Source organism: Nelumbo lutea, chromosome 1 (genome assembly GCF_056320005.1).
Source record: "Nelumbo lutea isolate HS-2025 chromosome 1, American lotus-T2T, whole genome shotgun sequence".
NCBI classification, from domain to species: Eukaryota; Viridiplantae; Streptophyta; class Magnoliopsida; order Proteales; family Nelumbonaceae; genus Nelumbo; species Nelumbo lutea.
Window position 1 is genome coordinate 188,521,181 of NC_142684.1, and position 8,932 is coordinate 188,530,112.

Below are 8,932 nucleotides of genomic sequence, written 5' to 3' on the forward strand. Positions count from 1 at the left end.
TAAAAAACTGTATCAATTAAAAATAATTAATAAATACTGTAATTATTAAAAATTATAAATTAATAAATACTGTATTTTTTACATATTGTATTTAAAAAAAAACTGTAATTGTTAAAAATATACTGTAATTAATACTGTTAATTAATAAATACAGTATTTTGTAAAATACTCTTAATTATTAAAAATTATGTAAATTACTTAAATTTAAATACTTCTAATTTATAATGTTAATTAATTAATGAATACTATGTTTTTTAATAAATACAGAATTTATTAATTAATACTATTAATTAATAAATTGTGTAATTAATACTGTTAATTACAGTACTTTTTTTTAATATAATTCAGCAATTTTTCTATATTATTCAGTATTTTAAGTAATTTTTTTCATATTAGTATTTAATAATATTTAAAAAAAACTGTATTTATTAAATATAATTAATACTGTTAATTATTTTTTATTAAAAATGCTGTAATTAGAACTTTTAATTATTAACTACTGTATTTTTTAAAATACTGTTTATTAATAAATACTGTATTTTTAATAAATATATTGTTTTAATAAATACTGTTACTGTTTTTAAGAAATACAATATTTGAATAATACTGTAATTATGAAAATACTGTATATTAATAAGATACTCTTTCATAAATATGAATATTGGATATTGGTACTTTATTAATTACGCTATTTATAATTAATAAAGTAATTATTAATACTCTTTCATAATTAATAATTTCGCTATTAGTTACATTACTAATAATTACTCTATTAATTAATAAAATACATTAGTTAATAATTAATAGTAGTTAATTACAATATTAATAATTACGCTATTAATAATAAAAAACAGTATTTTTTATTAATTATAACTATGGCTAACCCATAATTAATTACAATATTTAAATACGGATAACCCACGGATTCTACACGGTTAATCCGTGATCTACATGGTTCGGGTTCATATGATCCGAACTATGTTTTTGTAAATGGGTAGAATAGACCCGCTTACTTTCTTTCGTCTTTTTCGGATTTCTTTCACTTGTAATGGGTTGGTGTGGATTTTATTTGTAATTTTGATATATTTTTTACCACAAAACGTTAATGGTTGAAGAAATCGCACCTGTTTTTTTGTTGTTGTAACTTTAACTCTAGAGCCAACTGGAACCTTCTATTTTTCACCAGAGAACCAACTTGAACCAACTTCTATTCTTCACCAGAAAACACACTTGAAGCAATATATGAGAACCATTAACAAAAACGAAAAATGAATCTGAAAAAAAAAACCCGGTAAAGAAAACATACCTGTAAATGAAAAACGAACTCCAAATTAACCCAAGGAAGAAACCCTGCAAATGAGCAACTATGCAACCAATAAACGAATTCCAACCTTCTTAGAAAAGGCAAGTTGAAAAAAGTAGAAAATACGAACCTGAAATGTCTCTACAATATTCTCAGTTACTTGCCAACACTAAGACGTCTATGCAATTTTAAAGAGAAATTTGGAGGAAAACACTAAAACGTCTCTGCTACTTGTCTCTGCTACTTGCCAAAACTTTGAAGGAGAGAAAACATTTGGAATACCTAGGTTTCAGACATCTCATTCGAGAGATGCTTGGGAAGTCTAAATGTCCAGATATCTCTTGATATTACGTGGAATAAAAAAATTAAGAAAAAAAAAAAGAAAAATAGAAGGGGGGTGTTTCATTGCAAGAGGCATGCTGACATCACAAGACCAATTTTATATATATATATATATATAGAAGTATCAATAGACCGGATTTGGATTGAAACTAATCTAAATTAAAACGAATTTGAACAGATGGTCCAGACATTGAATTGGACTGATCCAAAATGATCCAATATTCATTGGATTGGATTGGACCTAGTCCATTTGTAATGAACTCACATTGGACTGGATCAGATTAGACCAAGTCCAATCCAATTAACACCCTTACCTACAACTCCAGATACACCATAGTTTTTTCCTGCATCTTAATTTGTCCCAAGTCTTCCTCGAACATTCTAGAAAACTGGCCAGAGAAATGACCTTTCTAGTAGTTGTTAAAACTTAAAACAGCTTGTTCTTCTCAGGCTACTATTTTTAATATTACCATCATCTTGCCTCAGATCAGAAGAAGATTAATTTAATAGGGACATGGAAAACCTGATCATAAGCATCCTACTCTGTTGTATTATTTTATTTCAAATTAACAAAATTCTACTTTACCTTCTTCAAAAAAAAAAAAAAAAGAAAAAGAAAAAATTGTGCCCCCCACCCACCTATCAGCTTCCTTGAATCTAATACCTTTAAAACCATATATACCATGTATACTTAGGGTGTGAAATTATCAGTGAGGGCTCCAACTTCATGGTGTTGATAAAAAAATCCATAGCTCTATTGAGCTTCATCTCTAAACATGCCAAATAAAATGGATTTTTCTTAAAAGCCAAAAGGATATTTTCTTCAAACCACCCAAAGCTCTTAAAAACCTTCAGTTTGCCATGATGAAAAGCAACATAGCATATGGAAAAGTTGTCATTTTCATCTTGGACATGCACAAGAAGTAAACTTGCCTTATCAGGATTTAAATGGTCATCCTTAAGATATCAATAACTGGACAAACGCATCTCATATAATGAAAGTGAAACCTTTAATTTTCAACTCCTAGCATGCAGATAATGAGAATCACATAATGAAATCATATTCCAAAATATACAGTAATAAGACAACAATTATTGCTAGACAATTGGTCAGAGATCTAGGCTGATCCAAGTAGAATTTAGTCCTAAATATAAGTTCATTAGTTTCCAAGTACCAAATTCCCTCATGCAGGAAAAACTTCTCCATATAATGTGAGTTGCCATTCTCTGTCACTTCTGGTTTGTTTAGTTTTAGGTTAGGTTAGAAAAAGGATTCTCATTTTATAGAGTTTTAGGTTTAGTTAAGTTGTATTTCTGTACCTTTATGATATACTGTTCTAAGATTTTGTGAATTTGTTTCTTGATTTGCAATTGGAGAGTATGTTGATCTAACTTTCAGGTTGCTACTTGTGGGGAAAAGTGTGTAATTGTTATAAATTTTAGTTCCTTAAACTTTACCCTAGATGCATTTCTTTATATTCTTCAATTCTGTCTACTAATTCCATTTTCCCGCAAGTGATGATAAAGGAAACTCCGTTATTAAGAATTGATGAGGGCAGATTTGGCCCTCTAGTGAAATTGCAACACGTGGCACCTCGTGACAATTAGGAAAATACCCAGGCAACAACTTACCAAGTTGGTGTCCCACCTGGGCACCGGTCTGGCCGGCCTGGCGCGACCTGCACACGTCCTGCGCGTTGCCTGGCGTGGGATGCACGCAGCCTGCGCGCTGCCTGGCGCGCGGCCTACACGACCTGGCCGACCTGGATCAGCCTGGCACATGATTCGACCTGGCCGACCTAGCCGCTCATAAGACGCCCATACCCCACGAGCTCGGTAGCTCACCAATGAGCTCGCCAAGGAGCTAGGCAGCTCGGCAGAGCTCGCCACAAGCAGCTCGGCATAGCTCCCCCGGGCAGCTCGCCACTTGTAGGGTAGCTCGGTACAAAAGAGTAGTTTGGCGTATCGCAGGAAGATCTCCTGCCTGACAACCTGGCCTAGACACCGACCTAACAACCTGGCCGCCTGACACAAGCGTCTGCCTGACAACCTCGAGGAGTTCACCACTGTACCCCGGTTCTGACGGGAAGTGACGAGTCTTACCGTTTGAGGGCTTTTCACCCACCTAACCCGGGAGGACTCCAGTATATAAAGACCTCACCCCCCAAAGGGGAAATAGATGATGGAAAAAATGGAGGTAATCCCTGCTCTCTAGCACTCTCGTTTCTCCAATATCATCTTCAAAGCTCTCTACAACCAGAGTGCTAACTTAAGTGTCGGAGAGACCCCGCCAGGAAAATACCCCCGGGTCCTCTGATTCAGTTCTCGCAGGTCCCTTAGCTCCTGCCGCCTACAAAGAGGAGGAAAAGGTGGAGTTCTCGCAGGTCCCTCAACTCCTGCCGCCTACAAAGAGGAGGAAAAGATGGAGTTCTCGCAGGTCCCTCAGCTCCCACTGCCTACAAAGGAAAGAAGATCACCTCATGCAGAGGGCAGTCGGGTTGCGCTGCACCAGGGAGCTCCACCATTCTCTGAGTCACAGGTCGCCTAGTAGGGAGCTCGCCACCAAGTAGTTCTCCAGTAGGGAGTTCACCACCAGGCAGTTCTCCACCAGGGAGCTTGCCACCAGGCAGTTCTCCACCAGGGAGCTTGCCACCAGGCAGTTCTCCACCAGGGAGTTCGCCACCAAGTAGTTCTCCACCAGGCAGTTTTCCACCAGGGAGTTCGCCACCAAGTAGCTCTCCACCAGGGAGCTTGTCATCAGGCAGTTCTCCACCAGGGAGCTCGCCACCAAGTAGCTCTCCACCAGGAAGCTTGTCATCAGGCAGTTCTCCACCAGGGAGCTCGCCACCAAGTAGCTCTCCACCAGGGAGCTCATCACCAGGCAGTTCTCCACCAGGGAGCTCGCCACCAGGTAGCTCACCACCAGGCAGTTCGCCACCAGGCACTTCACCACTAGGTCAAATGACGAGGTACTTAGCCAAAAAAATTGATACATCACAAAAAATTGGTACGTGACTAGAAACGGTTACATCAAGAATCGTTATACCAGTCCACTTATTGAAGTATTACTTATTCTTTATTTATTTTGTTTTTGTTTGCATTTTTTAATATTCTTTTCTCGACTACAACATTTTGAACTTTGGGGCCTTGGAGATTGGTACATTATCTAAGGCTATGTTTGGTTTGAAGGAAAATGTAGGAAAAGGAAGAGAAAGATAAGAAAACCTTTACAAACCTTGTATTGGTTTCTCTATCTCCCTTTCTTTTCCCACCTTTTCCTTCAAACCAAATATAGCCTAACAGAATACAATCTGAACTCCTTTCCAATACCCTTGTGGATTCCAAGAGAGCTCGATGCCGTTTGGTAACTTAGATAAAGAAGTCATAGCAAGCCTGTCTGCTGTTCAGCTCTGATGTGAGGTAGCTGTGACTTAACACTGATCTGATCATACAATTCTTTTTACATGTTATAGCATCTTTGTCAAATAATATATTCATGCAAGTATGTAATATCAAAAGGAACATAATTATAATAACTTAATGGCCGCACAAAAATGAAACAATTATAATGGTTTGAAGCATGATATATATTATAAATTCTGTGTAGCTAATAGTGCTGGCATATGTGTTATTCAGTAAGGTTGAAAGTATCGGCTAATAAGTATTATATTGGTAGAGGTGAGTATAATTTGGTTAAATCGAAAAATCGAACCAAAATTTTAGTTTCGGTTTTTCGGTCAGGTTCGATTTTGCTGTTCGGTTTTTTTATATTTTGGGTTTTAGTTTCGGTTACCATATTTGTTAAATCGGTTTTTCGATTTAGTTTTATAATTATATATTTTTGATATTATTTATATTATAATTTAATAAATTAATTAATTAATAAATATCGTATTACTATTACACACGTAAAGTCGAAATTCGAAAACAGCAAAAGTGGAAATTGGAAAACTCTTCGTCTTCCACAATCCACAGTCCGCTATACCGCTAATCCGCTTCGGCCGTTCGGCGCTTCCAGTTCCAGTTTCCAGACTCCAGAACGGAAACAGAAACCAAACTCCAGAGTCGAGACTCGAGAGTCCTCCCAAGTCCCAGCCCCGGGCACTCTGCAGTCTGCACTCAGACAGACTTCCGACTGCCGTAGACTCAGACTCAGTTCCGCTGCGCTCTAAGCTCTTCGCCTCTTCCAGTCTTCCTTCCTGGCTTACTCAATGGCTCAATCTCTTCTCTGACTCTGAGTTCTCTCGACTGCACTCAGGCAGACTTCCGAATGCCGTAGACTCAGACTTAGCCCACAGCCCACTTAATTTTCTTTTGGTTTTTGACATTGTTGCCAAATTTCTCAGTGGTTCTGTACCTTCACAATGGACTGCCATGAGCTTGCTCGACCTGTAAGCACCCATGAAGCTTCCAGCTTTCATTACTTCATTGTTTTTGACTGATTGAAAAATGGTTGATTAATCGGAACAGTGCTAATCCTCGGTAACAATGCAGCTCTCTTATGGGAAACCACGTGTCAGGTTCATTCCCAATAGCACTAACAAACATCACAACCCTCCGAAACCTGGATGATGTGATTTCTCATTGGAGTTTCTTTTTTATAGACTGATTTTGATTTTTTTTCGATTTTAACCGAAATAATCGAAAAAAAAAATTGGTTCGATTTATTCGGTTTTCAAATATTTCGGTTTTGGTTCGATTTATAATATGCTAAATTGGTTTTTTTTTATTTGGTTTTGAACCGAAAAACCAAATGCTCATCCCTACATATTGGAGCCTTCCTGATACATCCCTACAGGGGGTGTTTCAGGTCGGCAAGTGGTTCAGGGGTAGATCGGCCTTAAATCGGCCTCTCTGAACCAGATTCAAAAAATAAAAAATAAAAAAAAAACAAAAAAAAGGATCGATACAGGCCAATATGCCCTACCGGTATCGATACTTTGAACCTTTGTTACTAAAAAAAGAAAGAAAGAAAATAAAAAGAAGACATGAATATAACATGCAGTCCCACATGTGCTTGTTACAAACTTGTGTTGTACAGAAAAATATTTTTCTAATATACCCTAGTTTATGTACCTGTTCAATGTTGAAAATTATAAAGAACCTAAAGGTCCCTCTGCTGAGCATGAAGCTTTATCTCAATTAATTTTGTATTGCTGATATTTGTAGAAGATCGGTACAACTTAGGCAACAATTAAGGATATTGGCTCTCTAATGACCACACTAGGCATGCAAGGCCCCTCAAATGAGCCATTTACCCAACAAAGCATACAAGGTATGATTTGAATCCGCCCCCACGCATTAGATCGGGGAAGTTGAGTATCCATCCAGAATGGGAAAATTGCTATCCCCAGGCCTCATTACCTAGCATAATCCACGGGTCATTTATATTGAGGGGTAAATTGCTAAAGCCTCCCTTGAAATTTATGATCATTGCTGAAACATCTCCTTTGAGTTTGGTAATTGCAATCATCTTTCCTGAACTTTCTAACACAGTTGCAAGTAGATCCCCTCTATTAGAATTTCTTATAAGACATGAAATTGTCCAAAATACCTATACAGATACTTTTCATCAAAATGTTTATTTTTCAAATCTTCTCTTCATATCAATCTCTTCCCCAAAGTCCAAGCCCTTTCTATCTCTATTTTGAAATTGTTTTATTTCCTAAATTTGCCCTTCATATCAATCACTTTTTTTGTTGTTCATAAAGTTTGTATTGTTTTTTCTATAAGAACCAGCCTCATATTAACTGTATGGGCATTTTGGACATTTTCTGTGCCTCTCGTTAGAGGGAGTCTACTCTCAACTATAACAAAAGGTTCAGGGGATGTGATTGCAATTACCAAACTTAGGGAGGTTTCAACAACTATCAGAAACTTCAGGGGAAGTGATTGCAATTACTAAACTTAGGGGGAGGTGTAAACAATGAGCAGAACCTTCGGGGGGAGGTTTCAGAAATTTAGTGGAAAAGCTAGTCGAACTATTGGAGTCCTGCGTCGAAAATTAATTCCAAATGGAAAATGAAATTCAGTTCATTTACACTCAGAATAGGAAACTTCCTAACGAGAAACTCTTAGTTTTCCTTATTTTACTTGAACAGGGAAGTCTCTAAAATGGAAACTTCGTAGGATTATTTCACTTCTCAGTTTTGCTCCTGTCCGCCTATTGTTTACTCATTCGGTGATTTTCTAATAATAGAAAGACACGTTCACTCATATATGAAATTAACTGCCGTACGTTTCTATTTCTGGGCTGTGTTTGATTGCAGTACAATTTTATTTGTACTAGTACAAACGTATAAGAATGCAAATGAAAAAAAAAATGCAAATTTTGATTTAATTTTGTTTTAGATTTTATACTGCAACTAAACAATGACAAAAATAAATCAAAATTTACACCTAAAACGTTTTCACCGCCATAGTTTTACATCAGTGCAAATAAAATTGCACTGCAACAAAAAACATCATTACGTCAATATCGGATTTCTACTTCCAACAATATCTCACTCCTACTTCTACTTAGTTTAGAAGTTTCTATATATTTCCAACTCATTTAATTAATCTGTATAAATAAGACTCCATCTACTATGCTCTTCATTACTCCACAACAACAATTCCGATCCCTTCCTTCTTCTTGGCCTAACATTTCATCTACTTCCTTTCTTTCTTCTGTAATGGAGAATGTGCTTGATCTCCAACTCAAACTGGGTAAGAGACCACTTAAACCAGACGACGATTTCAATTTCTTCGATGCTCCCCAACTAATCAAACCCATACCAGTTAAGAAACCCCATCTTTCTCTCCTCGGTGGTGCAAACCAATGCAAAGGAAAACAACCCATGATAGGGGAATCTAGCTCTTCTGCTTCTCATTCTATCAGTAGACCCATGGAGACCCTTGCTGAAACGAATAAAAACACAGTGGAGCTGGAGCCGGTCTTTTACAACGTACCTGGTTTGGAGAGAATCAATGATCGACCAGTGGGCATGAACCGAAACAACCTCCTCCATTTGCAAGAGAACGAACCTCCTGGTATATCCACAGCACTTACGTTGCATGAGGATCGCTACGTCATAAGGAAGAAGCTAAAAGTAAGTGACGTCAACGGACTCTCTCGATTGCTTCTGGGGACGAACCTAGTTCAGAGGTTCATTCTACCATTCTTGGGAGCAGGGGAAGTAGAAAGGGCGGAGAACGGAGAAGGTACACGAGTGGTGATAAAGGATGTGGAAACGAATACGAACCATGAACTGACCTTCAAGAAATGGTCTACCAGCAATAGCTACG